The sequence below is a fragment of the Etheostoma spectabile genome, chromosome 2 (genome assembly GCF_008692095.1).
Source record: "Etheostoma spectabile isolate EspeVRDwgs_2016 chromosome 2, UIUC_Espe_1.0, whole genome shotgun sequence".
In the NCBI taxonomy this organism is placed as follows: domain Eukaryota; kingdom Metazoa; phylum Chordata; class Actinopteri; order Perciformes; family Percidae; genus Etheostoma; species Etheostoma spectabile.
The window spans coordinates 26,192,651-26,217,629 of record NC_045734.1 but is presented as its reverse complement, the minus strand read 5'-3'; the positions used below and the strand labels follow the sequence as shown (position 1 = coordinate 26,217,629).

General features: G+C 40.3%; 2 long non-coding RNA genes across 3 annotated transcripts in view; both read left to right on the top strand.

Annotated features, from left to right (window-relative positions):
* LOC116705275 (uncharacterized) overlaps positions 1–15,667 on the top strand; it is a 16,482-nt gene extending 815 nt beyond the window's left edge. The window contains exons 2-3 of one of the 2 annotated variants that reach the window (XR_004335889.1): positions 12,284–12,294; positions 15,568–15,667. This is a non-coding gene — a long non-coding RNA (uncharacterized LOC116705275). The remainder of the gene's footprint in view (positions 1–12,283; positions 12,295–15,567) is intronic. The other variant, XR_004335891.1, reaches the window with a different exon arrangement.
* A 115-nt stretch (positions 15,668–15,782) lies between these two features.
* The window catches only part of LOC116707215 (uncharacterized), a 19,550-nt gene continuing 10,353 nt past the window's right edge, over positions 15,783–24,979 (top strand). Inside the window, exons 1-2 of the long non-coding RNA XR_004336419.1 lie at positions 15,783–15,912; positions 22,005–22,011. This is a non-coding gene — a long non-coding RNA (uncharacterized LOC116707215). The remainder of the gene's footprint in view (positions 15,913–22,004; positions 22,012–24,979) is intronic.

Below are 24,979 nucleotides of genomic sequence, written 5' to 3'. Positions count from 1 at the left end.
TTCCTTCCAACCCCCCAATCCACAGCTAATTAGGGTTCCAGATCACTGCCACATGCATGTGGACCGACAGCAGAGTGTGTATTACAGCATATTAACATCCATCTCAAGGGTCAAGGAAACGTTCCTTGCCTCACCAGCAATTAAAAGGCTGACCCCAGATTTAGTATCAGATTACCAGATTGCCAAATGTTATCCATATGGTCTTTCCATATCAACCCTCTGCTCATTGGCTAAAGTTCTGGTTTGGCTCCAGTCCTCCGTCTCTCACCCAACTGCAGAAACACTATGACATATAGCACACAAACGGATGACCTCATGCCCGGTAATGTTTTTCAGACATTTCCCTCAGATTTGTAACGCTTACTGAGAAGCCTGTTTGCTTTCAACCCAGCTACCAATTTGCCTGCTTGCAAAAACATACATTCTATGGTTTTTGGTTTGAGTTATAGTCCTGCCATGAGAGAAGAAATGTCAGTGTGAAATCACAGGTTCCCCCGGTTTAAGTATTAAAACTAGCGTCCCTTGAAGCAGACAGTCTCTGGGAGACAAGTTTAGCCTAAAACAAAATGTGCTGATATGATTTGGAACTGTTCAGGGGTGTGTGTGTATGTGTGTGCGTGTGCGTGTATGTGTGTGTGTTTTATTCCTGTAATTTACTTAAAATACAACATGATGTAACTGTGTTGTTACTTAAATTATTATACCAGTGTTAGAGGAAGTTTTAGCTTCTTAACAACAAATTTTGATTTTTGCTTTATTGCTGATTAAGTCCATTTTCAGGCTTACAGTTTTAGACTTTTGGACTTATTGTCCTTGTACTTCTGATGAAAACGTGGGGGTGGCCAGGTGTATATATACTGTGGTGTAGCTACATACATACACACTTGTGCATTAGTAAGTTATATGCCTTTTTAAATGCATGTGCATGCATGTTTCTACAAGCACCTCTGAATATGTCAGGACTTTATCATCGCCAGACTCACAGTCCCCGAGAAAAGCTGGCCAGTCTGCGCTGCACACAGTAATCATTCAGTGAAGGGAAATCTCCCCTGCTGTCTCTCCCACCCCGTCGCTCCCCTGGCCAGTCTCCTGGTGGGTTTTGTAGGCCTCACGGCAAACAAACCCCCGCTACAAATCACACAGTTTTAGCAGCATGGTCAGCAACAAGCACAGCATGGAATATTATTCCTAACTACAGCCACTTATGGCAAATCTAACGTCTGTTTAAAGGTGGGATGTTTTTTTAGGATGACAGAGTACGACTGTACTCTGTTCGAAGACGAAAGGCAAAGGCAAGAGTTTCAATTTTAATATTGTTCCATGTGGGGCAGACACTAAAAATACCTTTTTTAAAGGAATAGTTCAACATTTTATACACTTATTGACTTTTTCAGGAGCACGTAATTGATTAATTTCCCATTTCATCGGTATCTATCTATCTATCTATCTATCTATCTATCTATCTATCTATCTATCTATCTAAGCAGGGATGTTGGACGGGAGGGGGGGGTACTCAGGGGTCCCATGTGAGAAGGGCCCAAAAATATGCTGGACTGAATAGCTGTGGATGCGAGGAGAGGCCCATAGAAAATGCCTTTGTACAGAGCCCAGAATTTTGTGCTACGCCCCTGGGAGATGGATGAGTAGATCAAGACCTCATGTATTATGTTAAAAGTGAGCTTAAGAGGTTATGGTAGGTATATCTTTTACTAGCTGTTTCCAGTGGTTATGCTAAGCGGATCTTTCCTGGGTCCAACTCATATCTTCTCTTGTAACTCTCGGCAAGAAAGCAACACAATACACAAAATATCTAACTATTCCTTTCTAGGTTTAAATATTGTTCATTCATTCATTTATGTGTAACCTTCCAGCTGTGTGTAGTCATTTGAAACACACATGGTATATTTGACAACTGTGTGCTTAATCACAAAAGCACTCCAACCAATCATAACTGAGGATTCCACCATGGCCCCGATGCAATGCCTGGTATTTATGCTATGAGAAACTCTATTAACTGAGTATGCCTCAACATAAAAGATAATCTTGCTCCTTGCCTTGGCTGCATTACAAATGTCTTCATCCGAGCAGAAAGACGCTGCAGTCACGGATTGAGCAGCAGCCGAGACGCCTTTTGGCAGCCCACTCTCTGCCGGAGAAAAGGGAGCAGCGTGCAAAGAAATGTAGCAGAGCGGGTGGGTGGGGTCTTTTTTGATTTATCATCGCTGCAATGAGCCAGAGATGTTCTGTTGGGTAAGGAACGCAACCCAACCCTGTCTGATTGTTCCCATGCTGCAGGTGCGGTCCGGTCCAATCTTTTTTTCCACTTTATTTAACCTTTTTAATTAAGAACTAATTATTTATGATGAGAGTCTGGCAAGAAGCAATTGGTGAAATACGGGACAATGTAAATATACAAAAGAAGGACTTTTGGCTGAAGCTGGATGGATGTTAAGACCAAAAATATTTGAAAGTAAAAACACCATCGGCAAAGCTACAGCCAAGAGCCATGGAAGAAATGCAGAGAGGAGAAGTCAGTGGGCATTTCTCTGAAAGATGGATTCAATAAAAAAGAGAAGTAAAATTGTCTACTGTTGGATTTTTTGTCTTTAAATGATTTGAAACTCCTTGAATTTGGAAACAATCGTGAACTGGAAAAAAAAGAACTACAAGTTTTTTTTACTAGGTAGTGTTGGTTGGATGGGGCAAGGCAATGTTTAACCATTTCTTCCGGATTTGAATGTTCCGAGACAGATATTTAGGATTTAAAATAAACTGTTGTCTCAAGCAGTTCCCATCAGGAGTCGGTGGAAAAATGTATCTATATAAGATTGATTGATTGATATTTTTATTTACATGTCATGTAAATATATTGTATTTGACATATTTCTCAATACCAAACTCATTTTTCATCAATGAGTTCTGAGTTTCAACAGTCCACTTCTCTTTTAACTGATGAAATACAGTGTCTTTCATCACATCAATAGCTACAATTTCTCGATAAAATATTCTTCAAAAATCCTGTCCTCTGAAATAATATGGATATGCTTAGCCCAAGGCCCACCCATCTGCATGTGCATATATACATACAAATTATGTTTCTGAATTGACACAGTTATCAATAATCATGGTTTGGGCGTTGTGAATACAGTTTTAACGGAACCAAAAAGGAATAACTTTAAATAAATTAGTTATCCTATAAGATAGTTCAGGTTAAATCTTATCCCATACCTGTAGGTCTGGTACATAAGCTGTCCCAGAGGGCTGTCGCCTGTGTTTACATTGACTATTTATGGTTTAAAAAAGCAGCGTGGACAAGTCAGAATAAGAGGTTGATTTACGTACGCACACTTGTAGGTAATCTGAGATTTATAAAGGGAGCATTGCTTACGGATATGCGTGCGCACAGTTTTATAGATCTGAATTATTTTTGGCGTACGCCATTTTTGGCTTTTGGGTGTACTTACACTTTTAGTAAGGATCCTACGCACAGTTTTATAAATAAGACCCGTGGTTGTGCTGAACAGATGTTTATAACTTTTATATGCACTAGGGGTTTAAGATTTTATATCCATTATTACAAAAGAAGACCAGACGCGTCAAAAAAAGAGAGGTTTAACCTAGACCAAACGTCATGAAGTTGGATTTGGATATTGCATCTAAATGCCTTATTAAAAATGGCACTATAGTGTTTAAAAAAAAAAAAAAGACCAAATAAAGTGTCATGTTTTCAAGAAAAGAGTTGTTTTGATCTATTTGAGTGACTCCATCATTCTGCTTTGGGCATCCCTCCATTTTCTAGTGCTAATTAGTGGACGCAGAATGAAGCAATGTGCCAGTCTAAAGTGTTTTGTGGCCTTGCATTTAGTATGGATGGGAATCTTCCTCACTTTGCCCTCGCTTTGTCTTTAATTAGAGCAACATGCAAGCGCAAAGAGCTCCAGGTCTATAATTACTTGGAATGGAAATAGAGTCACTGTGTTATTCTGACTAGATTATTTAAGACAAAGGTGTCCGAATGCCCAGTAAAAATACATTCTACTTACTTTCTCATTTTGGTATCTGAACTCTGTCATTTTGCAGTCGGGCGTGTAAAAATGTGTAAGTTGTTGACAGGGCCACGGGTTCAGGGAAGTCTCCGCAGCTCATGTACCATGTACGTATTGAGATGTTCTCGAGGTCTCAGCCTTTTTAAGTTACCCAATGTGGTAACATCTTATAATATAAGAACAAATCATGTAGTTGAGTATTGTTTAACTAATGCATGACTCATGGTACTATATCAACAACGTTCCGTTTCCGGGAATTGCTCTGCTTAGCACCGCCCAAGACAATTTGTGGTTGGTTTAATGAAATGCCAATAAACTGGAGCATGTTTTTTTAATCCTTGATTGCTGTGTGGACTAGCCAGATCCTCCTCCACAGCGCTGTGGAGGAAATGCATGAGTTAAGGCAGGATGTTTCATGAATTCCTATTAATCACATTTATATAATAATCCAGTTACTGTGACTTTGTGATTAGTTCACACTTAAGGGTCACCTGCCACACGTATTTCATAGCTTTATGGTAATGTCTGATGTTCTACCATGAACTCTCCTAGTGTGGTTTATAGAAAGCCTGCAGGAAGACTCCGCTCGATTTGTGCCAGTTCTTCTTAACATTCATTGAGCTAAGCTGCTTGACTCTGATTGGCTTACATCAAGCCAATGAGAGCCTGGATATCAGTATCCTTTACCCAGCGCAACTGGGCGAGCTCATTAATAGTAATGAGCTCAGGCAAGATGAGATCAGACTGACCAGCTTTTATAATTGGACTGATTCCTCTGCTTATTTCTATACAGTGGCTAGAGCTGACAGAGGAGGCAGCAGTTCATTTTCACATTCACAACGTAACATAAACACATATGGACCTAATATTTCAAAAAATGCAATTTAAAAACAGTTTTGTGTGGCAGGGCACCTTTTAATAGATCATCAATTAGGGAATGTTATATCAGTTACTTCATACGTTATTTGATATGCGAACAAATCAACAGTACCTATTCTCACATGAAAATGAAGATGCAATGTTGCTGCTCCAAATCCAACCAAAATCATCAAGCAGGTTTATGATCTCTTGATTGTAAACTAATCACATAAAATCATCGCAACTTGATCATTTGTCATTTAACCATCTGACGTCAAAAAGACCGTATCTATGTGCTTCTCTATAAGAGGGAAAGCCAAGTGAACTATCAAAACAGACCAAGAGGCCATAAAGGAAGTTGAGGAATTTAAATTTTTAGGTGTCATTTTCGGATTTGCAACTCAAATTTAATAAACATATTAACAAACTCTGTAATACTGTCGGGACAAACCTGAAGTGCTTCAAAATGATAAGGCGTCATACACCTGTCAAGACAGTTTTACTGTTTTTTCATGCTAGGATACTCTCTAACTTATCTTACTGTGTTACTGTAAGGGGCCAAGCATCCCGGACAACAGTCTAACCCATCCCACCCATATCCTTATACAAACAAGCAGTTAATGAGTTAGTGTTACGTAGTGTTGAAAATGTCAAAAAAGTGACAAAAGCTGGGTGCTTGGGGGTTTGTGCTGTTACATGATGTGTTGGTTTGTGAAATGTGGTCTCAACTTTGTGAAATGTTGATGTGATATATTAGTATACAATGTATTTGCTGCATGACTGTGTAACTCACACTGTGTAGTTCTTTTAAAAATTACATATTTATATAATTTTCATCATTAATTAACATCAACACATATTGTTATGGCTTTTACTGTAATAATTATGAATATAACATATACATTTTGTGAAGGTATTTTCTTTTTCTGTTGCTAAATGGGATGTGGGGGGAGTGAAACTGAATGAAGTTGCTTGAGGACACTTCACTAGAGTATACATTAATTAAACATTGTGCCTGGTTTATGGTTCTGATTACTCTATCCCGCTGCTCCCTCATGTAGAAGAAATGCATGCTGTATAACAATTCTTCAGCAACTTCATTTCATTTAGAATAAACACAGGGTCCGTGGGAATCCCACTACATGTACGGGGAAATGTGGCCTTGAACAACCTTGTGACCCATCAAATGACCTTCTTACCTCTGACTCGGGTTCTGAGTGCTCGTACGTCATTGGTTGAAGTTACTGGGAATAACCAAGCTCAAAAACCCACATCAGTCACTTCCAGAGGCGCCAGCGATTGTCGTTTTATCAATAACATTAAAGTGTACACAAACCTTAAAACAATATTTTATATATATATATATATATATATATATATATATATATATATATATATATATATATTTTGCACACAGAAAAACACATTATTAAAGGATACAACTTGGACAAGATCTCACAGCCCCCTACAAATACAAACCAATTAAATAGTGTTTGTGTGTGTGTGTCCGTATGTCCGTGTGTGTCCGTCCGTCCGTCCGTCCGTCCCGTCCTGTCCCTCGCCTTGTATGTAACCTCATGTCATTACTAATGTCTGAGACTGTGTAACGTTTATGGAAGTTACACATATGATTCCTGTAGAGTTGCAGAATGCTCTATGATCACATAATCCATTTTGGGGCATGCCATTTCCTTTTTCTTGATATGGAAACATCAGCTGTCTTAAATCACAGTGCCCTATAACAAGGGGGACTATAGGCTGGCTGGGGGAACACATATTAATGTTAACAAACCTCCTAAAGTGAAATTTTCATGCCATGAGACCATTTGAAAAATAAGTAAATAATAAAATTAAATAAAAAAAAACAAAAAACAGACACCTACCACACTACACAAGGTCCATAAATGCTATAGCAAAGGCAGTTTCTTGGTATCTTGGAGGGATAATGACTGAGTCTGCATCCTCCTCTGCCTTCATGGCCATTATGTTTAGACTGTGGTGCGACTACAAGTTTACTATGGCCTCTTTAGTCACTATGGCACAAAAAATACAAACACGCTAAGCACTTGTGGTTTTAGTGTTTACCATTTAGTGTGCGCTTGTGTGTGTGTGTATGTGTGTTTCTTCTTTAAGACCACTCTAAATGTCACTCGTGTTAATGGAGGGTGTGAGTGATTCAAGCTTGCGGGCGTCCCCATGTAGATGCGATCAAAGTGCGTGTGCGTCTACAGAGGCAGTACGAGTTGAGGTTAAGAGGGTCCTGCTCGCTTTCTCCCCTCATGTCAGTTTTACAGCAGGAGCCTCCCTTAATCTCGACTCTGTGGAGAGCTCAGCGTGGCTTTTGTTTGGCTGAAATGTACACAGATGTTGACACCGCAGTGTAAACACAAACGGGCTAGGGGTTTGACAGAGGGGGTTCTTGTCAGTGAGGTGAGACGTGTGAGACTGGAGCTGCTCCGGTTCAAGCTGACAGTGTCTGTCTCCGAGACATCCTACTTAATGTTTACTGCCTGGTAGCTACCGGGCTATGGTAGGTCACTGAGCTGCTCCACTGGAACAGTTGGGGCTAAGTGCCTTGCTTAAGGACAACCTCATTGGGAGAGGCAGACTCATTCATCCAGCAACTGTTTTACCGCTAACATAAAAAGACTGAGTCCTCGAAAACAGTGTCCTTTAAAACAGTTGTGCAATTTCTTACAAAAGAGAACAACACTTAGGCTACTGCTCACTCTTTTCTTTCTCATGGCTTTTACAGTTGTGGAAAGTCGAGCATATGTACTAAAATCCCAGAGAGTAATGAGTGCGGTACTGATGATGTGGAAATAGAAAACCCAGTGTCTGTATTCTTTTCCAAGTGGATTCAATAAGCAGTTGGTCATAGAACACCTTTTTATGGCTGCAGCTACGGAGTTGGCATTTAACAGCGGTTCTGCATGGCTGGAACAAAACTCTTTGACCAAGACTCGCAATGGGATTGTTTATTGCAGCTTCACACACACTGGGAAGTTGTGGATGTTGGAAGCATTGGGTTTATTTATTTTTCAACCCTTGTTTGTTCACAGTCAAATATCTTTTGGTACTATATGTGCAAATGTTAAGCTGCAAGCAACATTCTTTTTTTTTTATTGTCTTGGTATAATAACCACGTGGTAAGACCACGATGGAGACAGGAAGTAGCTTCTATCCAATCCCAAAGTTCTCCAAACTTAAACCATGTTATTGTAATTATATTGCTATAATGCCTCCTGTCACATGACACTAAAGTTTTCTCTTTGTCGATAATGTTCTCTCAAAATGAAGTGGATAAAGATGTTGGAAGCGTTTGTACTTTGGCCTTTCATCCATCCAATCGTCTGCCGCTGTAAGACATAAAAACTCCTTTTTAAAGGGAAATTCTGGTGTATTACAACTTGGGTTTCATTCTTTATCATTCGTATCATTGACAATAGCATGCACTCTTCAAATCAAATTTGCTGAGATTTTGTCACATGCTAATATCATTAGAAAAGGTAAGGGGGGCAAAAAAAAACTAACAAGTTTATTATCACACATGTGATAAGAAATTCTTATCATATATTAAAAATAGCATATGAACTGTTGCAAACATTCATTACAGTTTACCTCCTGACTTCCTGTTCAACTTTGACCTTCCACATGCAGTATGCGTGTACATGCTAACACCTTATATAACGATTAACCACGATTGGGACCACTTTAGTTTCACTTTTAAGTAAAGTGGTTGGGCTTTTTGAAAACCTGATCACCTGACTGCTCCAGTTGCTGTGTTGAGTACAATATTGCCGTAATCAGACATTACCACAAAGTAATGAAATGCGTGTGTCAGGGCACCTTTAAAGTAGGAGGTAGCTGACTAAATGTGTAGGATGTGGTGACCATCCGGCCCACAAAGCTCTGATTGGTCCACCGTTTCTCCAACTGGCCGAAATAGAACGACCGTCTTCCCCGCTTGTATTGTGCCGTAAAGCAGTGTCAGTCTTCTAAGAATTAATGTGGCAATGTCCATTGTTCACCGTTTTTCTTTTCATTCACAACAGCAGCCCTCAGTTATGGAACAATGAGTCCAAAGTATTTGCTGGTTTTCATTTCAAGCAATCCTCACATAAGCCGATTTCAGTAATCACCTCCTCCTCCTGTGTCTAAATCTTTCGTGTGAAAGTAGCTGCAGAGATTTGGTGAAACAGGACTTGGGCCTCAACATCATATGGTTGAGTATCATTTGTGTATTTTTGTCTGCCTCTCGCTCTCTCTGGTTCTCCACTGGACGCCCACGATCTGTGCTCTCTCTCCCCAGGCTTTGGTCAGTCCTGTTGGGCTGTAAGGATCCAGGCGTGCAGCCGGTCTTGACCGGAAAAAGGCGAACTCAGAGCAGCGCTGTCTCAGCAGTGGGAGGATGAAGGCTTGCGTCTGTCGTGTGTGTGCTTCACATAAGCCTGTGTGTGTGCTATTGTGTGTATTGTTGACACAAGAAATGACCACAGATGACCCTTTGCTTGCATGCCCGCATCATCAAGAACCTAATGGGTCCACATGTGTTTAAGTTACTCAATATCTGGCTGGGAACGGTGCTCATAGCTGGGATTCAGTGTTGGCAGCAGAGAGGATGGGAGGGGGGAGGTGGTCTGGGAATAAACTCTGAAACCTGGCCCAACATTTTGAAATTTCTTCACCGCCTCTGCTTCTCCGCTTTGTGACTTGTTAAGTGAAACAGAAGAAGGTGGAGTGGGGGGAAAGAAAAGAGGAGAGTGAGGCACTTCTTGCAAAAAAACCCAAAGCCTTTATTTAAGTGGCTTTTTCATATCGAAACTTCAAAAATGGAGCTGGTAAGCAACTCGCGGGTTGCGGCAAAAACAGCCTTCTTCAGGGTGTGAAATTATTTTGGTTTTGACACCAATGATTTGAAATTGTGGACATGGCAGTTCGCTGACGTTGTAAAATGCAACAGTAGTGTTAGCTTGTCACCAAAGCGAGGTTACCAAAGGAACCATGAATAAATAAAACAATGTCAATCCTGCAACATAGTTTAGGATTAAGCTTGGCCCTGTTGCTGACTTTTTTGGTACCTATTTTTAAAGTAAACTATCAATCCTATTGCTTGCACCTTTTTTTATACAAAAAAAAATGCAGAAAGCACAGGCTAAAGTAAGTGACTTGTAAATGTGCGTAGAGGTGAAAGAGACAGAAGGGAAATTGAGTAAAAGAGGACAAGAGAAATGTGTTGCATACTGGACACAGGGTTATTTTTCTCTTCTGTTGTAACAGCTGTGGCTGTGCAGAAAGGAAGTCATCACAAATGAACACAGGGCCTTTATCTGATAGAAGTGTTGATTATCCTGATTGCGCATGAGGAGGGACACATACAGAAACACACACTTTGGAATTTTGTGTGTATACAAATTAGGGCTGTAACGATATGCAATATGAAACCAAAATCGCGACTCTCAGATCCACGAACCCTCGTGTAAGAAGACAGAATCGCGACACACCCCTTCCAACTCCCAGTTATCCTTCACCTCCAAATACAGTGCTACCACATCTTTAAATTACAATTAGTATTAGTCCTTTTGGTGCCTTATCCACGTTTTGTCAGGTAAATTTAGATAACTGTAAACACAGCTAAAAGCAAAGGGGGCGGGGGGGCGGACACCAGTAACGCTAACGGAGGTGTAACATTACGAATGGGTGCTCTGACTTGGGTGCCTGGGTCTTTTTCTCGGCTGCTAGTTGGCTGGGGGCTGACTGTGGATGTGTCCCCGGGGCTGTTCTTATCCCGGGCTGTTCTCACTGTGTGCTAGATGACTAAATTACCATAAGAACTAATCGTCTAATTCTATACAATTAACGTTACTGATGGAATTGTGGTAGCCCAGAGTTGGGAACCGTGGTCAAAACAATCCTGCAAAAAATAACTGAGCGTGTTGAACGATGTCGTAGTCTTATGTTACAGACCTAGCATTAGCTACTGACTTGTCAACCAGCACCTTTACAGTAGGCACCAAAGCCTTTTTCCTTTTTGGTCCCCCTACAGGTTGGGAGCGGAATTTTCCATTACTGTCACCATTAACATTATTCTTATGTCCCATTCGAACGAGTTGATGAACCACTGAAATGATTCTGGAAACATTTTAAGGTACAAAAGAATCTTTGGTGTTGAATCGACCGATATTGGAATCAATCAATATCAATAAGTAAGGTCTGTAGTTGTATTACTGTGTTGCAAAGTGGGATGTAATCTATGACAAAATGATGCCGTGTGGCAGAAAAGTTATATTACGTCTACTGATTATAACTGTCCCTCAAAAGAACTGAGGTTTGTATAGAATTGTTGGTCAAAAATTGTGATACAAACCGAATTGGATTGAACCCTGGATTTGGGTTATTGTTACAGCCCTGATGTAAATACGACTCACGCTACACCAGTTCCCAGCAGTGGATCATTTTGGATAATTAAGCGTGCAAAGGCTACATGTTAATTACTCGATGTCAGAAAGACGTCACGCAGAATCAACTCCCTGAACTACGTCTACGATGAATAGCTGACGAGGCTCCCCTACCTCTCTGTCCTGAGGACTGATTAACATTTACACTCAGCTCGGTCTCGTCTCAGACGGTGGGATCTGGTCCCAAGTTCTGCCTCAAATCAACTTGGATGAAGATTTGTTGCTGCAATCAAGAGACGTGAATGTGAGATTTGGTTTGACTCCTGTTGCCTTGGATTCGTAATATCTTTGGACGTGAAGTACCTTTCCACTTTTGGAAAGCAACAGGAGAGTTGGCCCATCATGCTAAATCTATTTGTTTTCATTTTTTTCTACCATCCTTAATGCTGACTCCAGTGTATTAAGCAGCTCCAAGTCTCCTGCTGCTTTATGCATCATCGTGCTTCCAAGACCCAGTTCATATTCTATAATGAGAAACATTTGTGTGTTATGGAGGTTATAAAAATAGTCCCTGTTTTTACACTTTTACCTCTCAACTTTTTGAAAAATGCAAGGCTTCAAACACAAGTACCCATAGGAGAAGGTTTAGTGTGAACCAGCACTCAGGACTTAAAAAGATTGATGAGTCCGGACGAAGTTGTTTGTCTTTTCACTCAGATTCTTTATAAAAATAACATCTGTTTTCAATGTGACCAATTTCGGCATAACCGTGGAATCTGGCCATTCTGCTGAAACAAGAAATCTGCAAAAAATGACTTTCCCTGAGATAGCTCAGCAGCGCTTGTCACTATAGTAACCAAACAAGCAGATTTACAGCTTACCTTTTCCTCATGTTTCTGAGATGAGTGTTGCCCTTCCTCTTTCTACTCGGCTATAAACAGCTGGACACAACAGTTCTCACAGCCTTTAACAAGACTCCAGCGTACTGAAAGGTTTACAACACCTCCGTCTCCTGCTTGGCAAGCTAGCGCTTTGTTTGCTTAGTCCACGTAATCCCGGTTTCATTTGATGCCAGACCACACACAGGTGGGATTCATGATAGTGCAGTAACATTGTCTATCTAAGGTGTTTGCTTATTACTTTTTATGATTTCCTTCAGTGGATCGGCAGGTGTTTGGTCTGTGGTGTGTAAAGTGTTGCATGGCTCGACAAGCACAGATGTTTGGAAACAGAAGGAGGCAGGCTGATGGTCCTTCAAAACGTGGAATTATCTGCAAGAGGAGCTAGTAAAAAGGAGGCAAAATCAGTCTAACATGTTATAAGCTGTGAGGAATCTTTGTGTTTGCTCTCATTGTTGGGTTCAAAAAGGGCACCTTCAACTTTGGGATTGTCCCTCTGCACTTCCAAGTTTGTCCCGCTTCAACATTCAAAATAGAAACTTGATCTTTGTGATTCTTTTTTTTTTATTAAATTGCAATCAATACGTTTTTGAAAAGTAAAAGTATCATACATTTCAATTAGATAAATTAGCATGTTGATCATGTCGCATGGTAGTGTGAGGTCCTTTTTGTTACCAGGAAAACAAGATGTTTCCACTGTTAAAAAAACTTCAGGATCCACAGGATGGTTTCTTCAAAGTAATTTATTTAAAAAATCAAACTGGTCTAATCTGCACAGCAATACAAAAAATGACTAAAGACTTAAAAAACCCAACTCCCCTGTGGCCGGTCACACATAGAATACTCTTCCTTTGTCCTCAAAAAAAACACAGCAAATCCACAAACTCATGCAAATAACTGTTAAAACATGCAACACATCTACCAATAAAACCAAATGAAAAACTCACATTACCAAAACTCAAACTGGGTAATTAACCAAACCATGCAACGTTGGGAACAAAATGAAAAGCTTAGATTACCAATTACAAATGACCATATTTAAAATTGCTTTAATACTTTGTCAAAGTAAGGTGACTTATTACATTTACTTGTGGATTACTTTTCTAAATTTCTAATGGATGTTTTGAACATTTTCAAATGTTTAAACCTGGCAGTGTTAACATAACTTCAAAATGGCAATTAAAGATAAACTACTGGATAAGCACCAAGCAAAATATGATGCTAAAATATGTCTTCAATACTCATAAGAAGCCCGGTGTGTCTCTCAGAAGGTAAGCATGTCTTCCCTACTTTATTTAATATGACTAATATAAGCTAACTTAACTTACAGATGTATCCTGAGGTTTGACATTGACAAACTCCCTAAACAAACTCAGTGAGTGGTACAGTATGTTTAACTTGCCCAAACAGTGTGTCAGTTATTACAAACTTATGTTGGGTTGACTTTTGGGTAAAATGTATAAAACGATGCAAAACACATGGATTTCAATATTACACTCAACGTTAACATCATGGAACCTAAATATAGAGATGATTAAAAATGTTACAGACCATATTTGTGCAGTATGGAATGGGTTTTTCCAGCTTTAAAGCTGCAGTTATGGGGAAAAAAGGGCTAAACTCTGTTAAAATACATGCCACATTTCAATTAGTGTGAACAATCTTTTGTGGCTTCAGGCTTTTTATACACCAATGAAAACCAAAGCGGTTACAATCAAACAATAATCAGGGAACCAGCTGCTGTGTAGAGCTTGAAAAAAATCCCTTTGTTTTTATCCGGGCATCTCTCATAAGTGGCAACTAATTCAGAGGTCGGTTTTAATGTTTCCTGGAATATACAAAGACTTGACCCAGATTTCTCTTTGAACTCCTGCTGAACTGAAAAAGATCCTCAGGAAATCTTGTTGAGCATACTGGACAAGAAGGTGAATGTATTACAGCTACAGCGATGATTGAAATTTGGATTGAATGATGAATATATGCAGATTTTTGGGGTTTTATAGGACGTGGTGTGTCAAATGTCAGTGTCTGTGTGCATCAGAATATTTTAGAGGAGAGAGAGTATATTTATGCAAGAACATAACAAAACATGCGCGTGTTTGTGTGTGTCCTCCTGCCGGTCCATCCATTCCACTCTTAAACGCTAACTCTGGCCAGATGTGACCGTTGCCCTTCTCTGCTGTTCGTCTCATTCTTTCTCTCTGCCCATCTTTCTTCCCTTGTTTGGTAAACCGTCTCCAGCCTTCACTCTCATCACCCTCTCCTCAAGTTAACCCTACCTGGCAGGATCAATCATTCTCACATGGCTGATGACAGTTTTCCTCAGAAGCAAAGAGAATATAACATGCAGAAGAACACACACCATAATATGCATATCATGGTTCAGTTATGGGTTTTGACAGGAGTGTATCCGTGACCCAGCTGAAAAGTTCTGGCATTAGATGTTACTGTACTGTGTGTGTAGTGTCAGTGTGTTTACAATGGGCATTCGCGTGGTAACAGGCCTGTTGCTACAACTGATCCTGCTGATTTCCTCACTGCAAAGGATCATCATTTGTCATGTGAAGTGTGTGGGCTTATTGTGTGTGTTCCATATCCCTCCCTTTCATACAGTATGTCCATATTATGAGAATTGCATAGGGTTGCTGCTGACAGATTGGCAAAGCAAGAGTTTCAATACTTTAAGAGAAACTAGCAAATGAAAGCCTTTTGTAAACAAAAAAAGTCAAGCTTAAATATGACAAAAGCAGGGTCTTATGTTGAAGTTTCAAAAACAGAAAAACATAGGGACTGCTTTGGAAATGTTTGTCGTCAAATGTTGAATCACTCCTTAATTAACCCCCAAAATCTCAACTCAAATCAAGCTTTAGAACTTGTACAGTTACAAGAACAGTTTAAGTTCATGTCAACATGTGGAGCACTTGCAATGTTCTGCTTGGTTGGCTTGGCCTCAATCCATTCTCAGTGGGATTAAAACAGTATGACTGTGTGCTTGCATGCGTGTGTTCTGGTAGCTCCTTGATTGTAAGGGGGCTGGCCAACTAAATGCACTTTTTGTGCGTAGATATATACGATCAGCCTCTGTGATCAGCGTGGATTTTCCCCTCACTTTCACTGGGAATTCTCTTTCTGAGTTGTTTTTCTACACATTAGAACACTTGACATACACTTCTCACACACACATACTCTTGTGTAAAATGTGTATGTGTAAAACAAGAATGCATTATTGATATAAAGTTTATAAAGGAAAACATTAAAAAACAATATATGTATTATCCATATCCAGGGGGTCCATATCCAGGGGGATATGGATCCCCCTGGGTCTGAAATAAAGTTTATTATTATTACAGTCACTACAATGTTAAGTGATGGTTCGGAGTAATTCCACCCTAGGGTACTTTGCACCACGACCTCGAGCCAAACAACCCCCCAGATGCTTTTTTTACCTGGGTCGAACATTGGGCGAGTTAACCCTATTTAACCTGTCTGTTACCACTGCAGAGGTTTGGTATAATTTCAGGCATTATTAGTGGTGTAATTTATGAAAAACACACTTGGTTTCAATAGCACCTGCACTAAGCTAACCAGCTGATAACGCTAACTCACCCATTGTTCGACCCAGGTGAAATAAAGCTCCTGGGGGGGTCGTTTGGCTCGAAGTCGTGGTGCAAAGGACCCTAGGGGGAAATTACTCCAAACCATCACTTTAAGGTGTCCATAGGCCCAGTGGTGTAGGTAGGCAGTGCAATTCCATCAATATATAAACATCAAGGCGACTTCCAGATTGTTAATGTATGGTTTATGTAGAGTGTGGCTGTAAAAAATGAATCATGGTTATAGGCAACTTAAACACTTGTTTGAGGTTAGCAAAAGGAGGTCGTTATGGTTAAAACACATACAATAATGGTCTGTGGCATAATTAAAACGCCCACGCTATACATCTTTCAACTTTTAATCTTGCTCAAGGACACCCTGCTTTCTAACTTCACACTGAACTTTAGCAATTTAAGTCCTACAGATACAGAGGAATGTTACTGTTCAGGAATTATCTTTTTAGCCTTTAATCAAATACACTGCAAATTGAAGTACTCGTGTCTTTTATTTAAAGGGTCTTTTGAAGTGGGGTTGTATGAGGTACTCATCCATAGTTACTGTATAACATATAGTAGATCGCGTTTGGCACGCCCCAAGTTTGGAGAAATAGGAGTACCGACAGATAAGCTAGGCTATACTGCTGTGGACACACAGCAAAATGTGAATATCTTTTTAGGGGAACGTTATTTTTAGAATATGCTCACTACTTTACCTTGCCATCAAACAGTACCTTGTCCTTTACAACAGGGAACTGAAAACACATAGCTCTCTTCAAAGCCACCAGACTACTTTGACAAAAACAATAGAATAGAAGTGATATAACGGCTTCAGTTCCCCGTCAGAAAGGGCTATCTCGCATTGTGATTTTGGGAGATGTCTGCTTTACAAATAACAAGAGCGTCATCTTGTTGCTCGGTGGCTGACAGTGCAATACTGTACTGTGCAGCTCCCAGGAGTCCATGTGTTTGGCACATGAACTGCGCACAGAATGACAGTAAGTTTTTGCTTTCCCAGCAAAAACACATCTCCATGATAAATTAAGGTTAAATACATCAATCGAGCATCAAGTAGTGGTTTCACCAAAACAATGTCAACAGATCAGTGAGTCACGTAATAAACAGTATGCGAGCAGAACAGTGTTGGTCAGTGGTCTCGTTTACAAAGAGCTGAAAGACCTCTAATGACTTTAATGCATTTTAATTTCCATTTAGATCTTGTTGAGGTCATGTTTGGTGGTTTCAAACATGAGACCACCCTTTCCCTCACATCAGCTCCTAATTAGTTTCACTCTTTTCATGGCTGTTTCCTTTTTCTGAACTATCTCTCCCCCTTCTTTTTTGGTTTTTCTCACATTTTTCCGCCTCTTGTTTTTCCTAATGATTCTTGGGAAAATATCGGATTTGATGAAGGGTATCCTCTTCAGTCATGAAGGAGTTTTTAAACGACAGAATAGTGCGATATGAATGGTGACCGTCAGGGGAGGGAACGGGACTCCGTTTACCCAATAGCACAGTGACCCATTAACAGTTCTATAATCAGGAATACTGGGATGTTTTTCTAAAGTAAAACTGTTCCGTTACTTACAAAAAAGGCTTTTTCCATTTCAACCTCTGCAGTTTTGAAAATAACATTGTGCACTTCTGTCAGTTTTCAGAAAAGTGTTCGGTTACACTTAGAGAAAGATAACACTTTGGTAATCCCGTGGTGAAATTCACAAGCTAACCGTACCTGCGAGGAGGTGAGGACGAGAAGAGCGAGGAAGTGATTCGTTGCAGTTGTTGCTGTTTTCGGAATTCTGATTGGCCAACGTGGGCCTGAGCTTTTCGTTACACTGCCTCCTACAGGTTTGGAATGCTCTTGACGGCAGTGATGTTTCATACAACTTAGGTTATTCATAATATTTTGTTTTATTAATCTGAATCTGCAAAGTAAATTAAGCTATAAAATAAAAACGCACAATGGGTCTGCTTGACTCTGACTTGAGGTGCAGTAGGAGAAAATGAAAATACCTAGTTAAAAGTACCGCACAATTATTTTGAAGTACGGTAAAGTTACTTTCCACCTCTGATAAAATGTAATGATATTATGTGTAGCAAGCCTAAACATTAATTTCCGACATGTTTGAATAGCTGCTCGGACACATGGCTGTCCGTGCTGAAGTACAGTTACTGTTATAAGACTATACATCTCGCAAATGTATCCATCTATGCAGTCATTTCAACCATCACAGCCCGGTTGGTGATTTCTTAAAAAAAGACACACCACTAAATGTCGGGTTAGTTACTTAGATTGTAATGGGTAAAATATGACCAAAAATGTATTAGTATTGCGTTATATTACTGCGTTCCAGCAAAAACGAATGCATAACTGTAATTTCGTTGCTTTTGTAATGTGTCACTCCTAACACCACCTCTCAATGGGACACTTGATGGAACTGAGCCATTGGGAACTAATAATTAGTTTCACCTGTGTGTTTCCTACTCTGACAAGTCAAAATGTCTGTCGTGAAAAAAAAGTCTATGGTTTGTCAACAGTCGTCTCGTTTCTGTAGAAAATCAGATTTAGTGTCCTCGGAGATAACAACGTGATGTAATTTGTTGCAGTCCCAAATAGCAGTTCCAATCAAGAATATTTGTTGTAGCCATTTGTATTTTTGTTAAAAATGTCCAGATTTTCTTTTTAAGATCTAACTATCATCCATTCCCACAAATGTGCATAATGACTTTGTGGGTATTAGGGAGCAGTTACTTTCACCACTTAAACATCATTTTTGCACTGCAGAAACACAATTGCAATGGACCCCAATGGCTATTCTTCACATTAATATCCACCTCATGCAGTCACTGGCGTCAGTGACAGCACTACAGTGACTCAGCAGTGTGAGGCTGGTGGTGTACTTGGGGGCTCTGTGCCAACTGTTGAAAGACAACACCGGTGAGAAAGCAGCTCTGGCACGGCCGCCATATCAGCAGCAAAGACCACCCGCCTCCCCCAGGCCGCCCGCTCTCAAACAGGTATTTTTAGCAGGTTAGGAAAAAATACAGCCTGGATCTTAACTCAGCTCGCTTTATTGCTCAATGTTGTTCCTTGGCTTGATCCCTCTCTCCTTTCTCTCTCTCTCTCTCACACACACACACACACACACACACACACACACACACACACACACAATCCAAGCCCTGAGTTTTTTAATCAGTTTAAAGTGAACAACAAATAACTATTGAGCCAAATTCTTCTTCTTCTTATTTGCTTTTTAGTTAAGAGTTTGAAGAGAATAAATATAACACTCTGTGCCTTTGTTGTTGTTATTGATGCTAAAGGAGACCTTTAGTGTCCTATAACACAGGCTTGGTCGGGACTATTGGCGTCCCTTTTGACGCTGTTAGGATAAGGAAATCTTTGTGGATGGGCATACGGTTCCGTGACTCGCAGAAATAACGAGCCGGTTAAAAAGCTAACGGGACGGTTACAGACACACACGGGACAAGAATCCCACTCTCCTGGGTGATAGTCCTGTGTTTGACCCATCCTCCACCCCAACGAACCTCCCTATGCGGAATTTACCCCTTACATACCATTAGCTTAACACCGACTAGATGTTGCTCTCCCCAGTACGTTCTACACACAGGCCGAAGGGCGCCTTTTTCGTTGCATGAGACGCGGACACCCACTGCTCAAACATCTGTATTTTACGCGTTCAGATTGAGAACAAGTTGGTGTAGTCAACCGTAAATATGAAGTTGCCGCTATCAGCTGGTTAACATAGCTTAGCACAAAGACTGGAAGCAGGGGAAGAATGTTAAGAACTTGAGTTTTTGTAGCGATAAAAGCAATATGTTAATCAGTGAACTTTAAGGTGCTCATAGGTGGATCTGGATACCTTTGAACAGAGTCAGGCTTGCGGTTTTCCTGTTTCCAGTCTTTGTCTTAAACTAACTGACTGAGGTCTGTAGCTAGTATGGCTATCACCAAACCAAACTCAATCTTTTAGTCTAGGGAGTGTGCTCTGTATTTTCTACTGCACAAGAGGCGTAATCAACGGGCGTATTTCAAATGGCAAAATCATATCGCCTGCAGATTGGGCTGGCTTTACCCAGTCTAGTCTGTATAGCTTCATATTTATCGTAAAAACATGAAAGATGGATTTCCTCATCTAAATTAGAACAATGATGCTAGGCTTATTTCACGAAATCAAAAACGAATTTTAAGCAATAACTCTTTTTTTCTTTCTTTTCTGTTTAACTGCTATTATGTTTTAAGTCTTCAGTCCACACACATAGTAGCATATGTCTGGCATTTCCTGCAGAAAGTAAATGTGGATAGTATCAGGTAGGCAATCAGTCAGAGACACATGCACTTACACGTCTGAAACACACTTTGCTCCCAATCTCTTCCATTCTCCTTTTCCAACAATAATAAGGCCAGGCCTTGACTCACACTTTCCTGCATTCTCCTCTCTCTTCATCTCCACCTTTCGGGACTTTCCCTCCTTCTTTCTAAACGCCGTCCTGGTTTATGAAAAATCTCCCCTCTGGATTTGGCCGCCTCTTTCCACCCACAGAACCTTCTCTGACCTTCTCCACCCAATCTTTTCCCCTTCTTCATCATTTTCTCCTAATGGGTTATTCATTATATGTGGGTTTGAGCTATAAACAGTAATAAAACATGACATCAATCAGACTTGACCAATGGCATGATAGATGTTTATTTAAAAACTAATGTGAGGGCAACCAAGTGTCTTGGTTGCAATATATCACACAAGGTTCATGCTGGTCACCATGTTTTATCAAATGCAAACAGTTGTTTTTAATTTCAGACTTGTATAATACAGTCAGTGGAATACAATTAAACATATGTCCTTGTCCAACATATGTGTGAAAGGTTTCAATTCAGTTTAAAAAAAAAATGTCAGCTCAACCTTTGGCAGCTCAACCTTATGAGCTCCGCAGGTTAGATCTGAACGCCAACTAACATAGAATAGATCTTTTATTGTCATGGTTTTCAACAGCGGAACACAGTTTAGCAGCTCTTAAAATGACAATGGGACAGCAAAATATAAATAGCAAAATATCTATTTACAACAAAACAGAAAATTGAAATAGTGAAATATAACAGTCATGATACATAAACACAAGGAAGTGGCACTGTTGCACGTTCAGCTTTACCAACTTGTACAAAATAGTCGACTTCTTTCCTGTCCCTCAGCCAAAAGGCTTTCTTATTACAAAAGCAACAACTTGTGGAGAAATTTAGTCAGTGACCAGTGGTTTGGGCCCTCTTGGTCAGTCCCACTTTAGCTACTGGACAGCAAGAAGCACTTAACCTGTCTGCCTCAGTAAATATCCAAGTGTTTCCTCTCTGGACCCTAGCACAACAATAGGAAGCTGGAAGTCACCCCGAGGCTTGCTGGAAGGCAAATAAACTCTGGCAGGACTTGATTCTGCGGCAAGATTCTTTGGCACCCAATGGACAGCTGACGTGTTGCTGTGTCTGAAATGACTAAGGCTTTTGTCACATCTGAGTGAAATTGAGCAGTGGTAGTGAATAGTGGGTTAATGGATGAGAAGTTCTGACCTTCAAGTTCATTCAGAGGACCATGTTGTTATGAATTACGTATCTTTACCATAGACTTATACTTGTTGGCCTAAAAATATGTGAAAGTAAGGCTACTTACTGGTTTGAATTATGTTTTTATATTTAATTTTTATTTGCTCCCACAATCACTCACCACTGCCAGGGTTGCAACTAATAGAATACAGCAACAGAAGTTTATGGTCAGTGTAATTGTGGTCAGATCTTGTTGTGCCTGACTGATTGGTCAGTCATGTTGATAAGCCTTGTAACTAACGCATTTACAGTGTCTGCAATTTCTTGCCAGCTTTGCTTCCTGAATTTTTCAGCAGCGACTATATTGCTTTTTGCCTGCATTACGTGTCTGTGTTCTTCATATTTCTGTAGGATTGTTGTTTGCTCTGGTGTAAAACATGTGGCTCTGGTAGACTTGTCCATGTTTGTGAGTGGTCATATGAAGCAAACACTGCCCCTTTTATGTGAAAATGCTTGCCTCTAGATTGGGAAAACCTGGGTTGATTGAACAAGTTGATAACCACCCTTGTGTCATACCTTGTCTGGGACTGCGGTTGTTAGGTTTGGTGAATCCGGGGGACAGAAATTAATCCAGGGCATGTTGATGTTGCTTTGTAGTATAGGCCTCTGGTCCAATGTATTATCCTATCATTCTGGGCCTGTGCTCTGTGGGACTTCATAAATTATGCAAGATCTTGTTCTCAATAACATTTAAATAAGGTTTATTTTTTGATACCTCAAATTTTTGCCCAGCTCTGTTTTTTTTTTTAGTAGTGACAGATTCCATCTCATTTACCAGGTCAAAATATCACTGCATTGGGTGTCTTTCCGTGAATGTCCTGTCATGTCTGAAAAAGCCTTGAGGGATGATTATTTAGCTGGCACTGATGTAACATATTAGGCCAGTAACGTCACAAATTCTGAAACAGGGTGCTAATTGCTTATGCAGCTTATTAAACCCTGAATTTTATTTATTCTTAGTCCGGACCTTCAGCAGCCATCAAGTGGTTCAAATCCTGCGTGACTGTAAGATATACTTGAGGGGACTGAAACCTAGAAATTTCAGATAAATTGAAGTGTTAAATTCAATGTTTTTGAAAACCATTGCTTTTGGATTGTGTGCATCTATTGATAAATGATTGATGCATTTTAAGATTTTTGAGAGATTTTAAAAGTGACACGATCTGATCTGCTAAAATGAAAGCAAATTGGGATTTTACATGTGAAAATAAAGCACAGCAAGGAGATTTATGGTGCATTTAGCCCTTTTAGCGGGCCTTTTTAAAGGGAAAAAAAAGATCAAGTGTAAAATGAAGATTGTTGATATGACCACTAATACACCTACTAGTAATTTAAAGCATGTGCTGCTATTGTACATACTGTAATTGTTGAAGGACCTACCTTCTTCTTGCATACTGGATGGATGTATACAGTTTTTATCAAATCAAATAATTTATCATATATCTTAGTGTCATCGTTGTTTGCAATTCAGTGTGTATGCAATTGAGTAGCTCCATTAGAGTAAATATTTCACATTATGTAATTTATTGTCATGATTTTTATGAGATTTTGCGCATATACCAGTGTCACACTGTTTTATCTCTGTTGAAATGAGGTGAAGGGGTGATGAGTTGGCGCCAGTTGAACTTGGCTCAGAGATGAATGTGTGAAGCCTCTGGCTGACTGTCAGTGTCAGGGTAATTTACGTGTGTGTGTCTGCGTGTGTGAGTGATTAGGGATGAAGGGCGACACTCGTCATTCCTCTCCGTCCTCCATTCTTTCAGCTGTGGATGTCTGTCCTTTCTGGCTTCATCCCAGATAGATCGTGGGAAGATACCCCGGCCTGAAAACAAAAATAAATAGATAAATGATGTAAGACGGATAAAGAAACCAATTCAAAACAAATCGACTCTAAATTTAGATACAGATAAGAAAGGAGGCCCTCTCTCTCAATGTGTGTGCATTTTAGTGTTTGTAAGAATTTGTATATCTGGGTTAACCGAAATTTGATCTTCATGTGAAGAAGCCTGTGTTCTGTGTTGCCCTTTTAAACCTTCTCTGTGTTTGTAGAGCTGGTTTTAAAATGTAAAACAACTCTATAGTTAGGTTATGTTTAAAAATTGAGAAAATCAAAGTTTTGATCAAGTTTTCTTTTCAGCTTGTCTGCCTTTTAAGATGTAGAGACTAGCACAGACTTTCAGATCCTGTACTTTTCTTTTCAAACGTCAAATGTAAATTTAAAGAAACATAAAGCTAGAAAGACATTTTAGGATAATATTACAGTAATCAATAAAAATGTACAAATGACCCTAAAACCAAATCAACAGTATTCTCAGTACTGTACCATGTTGCCCCCCCCCCCCACGCTGCATGGAATGGCAGATTCAGCAGGGAGTGAAGAGGGAGACAGGAAAACGTCTCTCCAAAACTGCTCAGCCGGGACTCTGTTGAACTACATCAGTCAGTTTCCACTTACTGTAAATCTCCAGTGTGTTCCTCCATGTGAGCCAGTTCAGTACGGCAGAGGGTGAACTAACATATTTTGGGGCCCAAGTATTGGCTCCACAGTGGCTTCTTCAGCAAGACGCCCACCCTATCATTGAACAGGAATTTCCTGATTCAATGGCAGCCACACACCACCCTGTGGAGGTGTCCTTGAGACACAAGTCTAAATCCCCCCATTGCTTCTCCTGTTGACCGAGGTGTAGTCTCGCTTTGCCAGACCGTCAACACACTGCAGAGCAGAGGAGGGTCTGGCTACTCCACATAGCATTCCGGGATCGGAGAAAACTGTGCTCTGGTTTATTGGCATTTCTTTAAAGCAATCACAATCATAATGGGTGGGACTAAGCGCCGCACGGAGCCGTTGGAAAATCATCGTGTGAGAGAGAACTCAGATTGGACAGATAGTCTAGCTAGCTGTCTGGATTTACCCTGCAGAGATCTGAGGAACAGTTAATCATAGTCCTCATAAATCTACCAGAGTTTAAAATTCCAACACAAAGAAAGTGGAATGAAAAAAAGACGTTGTCGAAAATACATGCATCTGGCGGAATTTCCTGCAGCACCGGAGCAATCCCGGAAGTCAAACGTCAAGGACATAGACTAACCGGGGTGTGCCTGCCCCGGCTGAATCTCATGTCTCTAATTTGATAGCTCCGCGTTAAACTGGAAACTGTTCTGGCCCTCTTTCTTTAGAGCCGTCTCAAAGCTCTTATTCCTGCCCTGAGGAGCGAGGATTGAGAAGCGACGATTGAGCAGGGATCTCAGAGGAGCTACGATCGAGGATACACGAGAGCAGCCTTTACCGGAAGTCGTGCAGCTGAAAGCCATTGCTAACTCTGCCCATACAGCAAACAACTTCATCTGACACTTCAGAAAAAGGACATCTTCTCCCTCTTAAAACACATTTCCTCATTTCCTCTCTCCTCATGCTTCTTAGGTGGGATGGACTGACACAACGAAGGGAAACATGTAAAGGAAACAAGGATGCAATCTAAGCCCCCAGTGTGTGACATGTGACTAAAAAGTCAAATTCTTCTTCTGCAGGAAGAAAGTGAGAGCTCGCAGAAAGACAATGTAACACAGGATTGTTGAA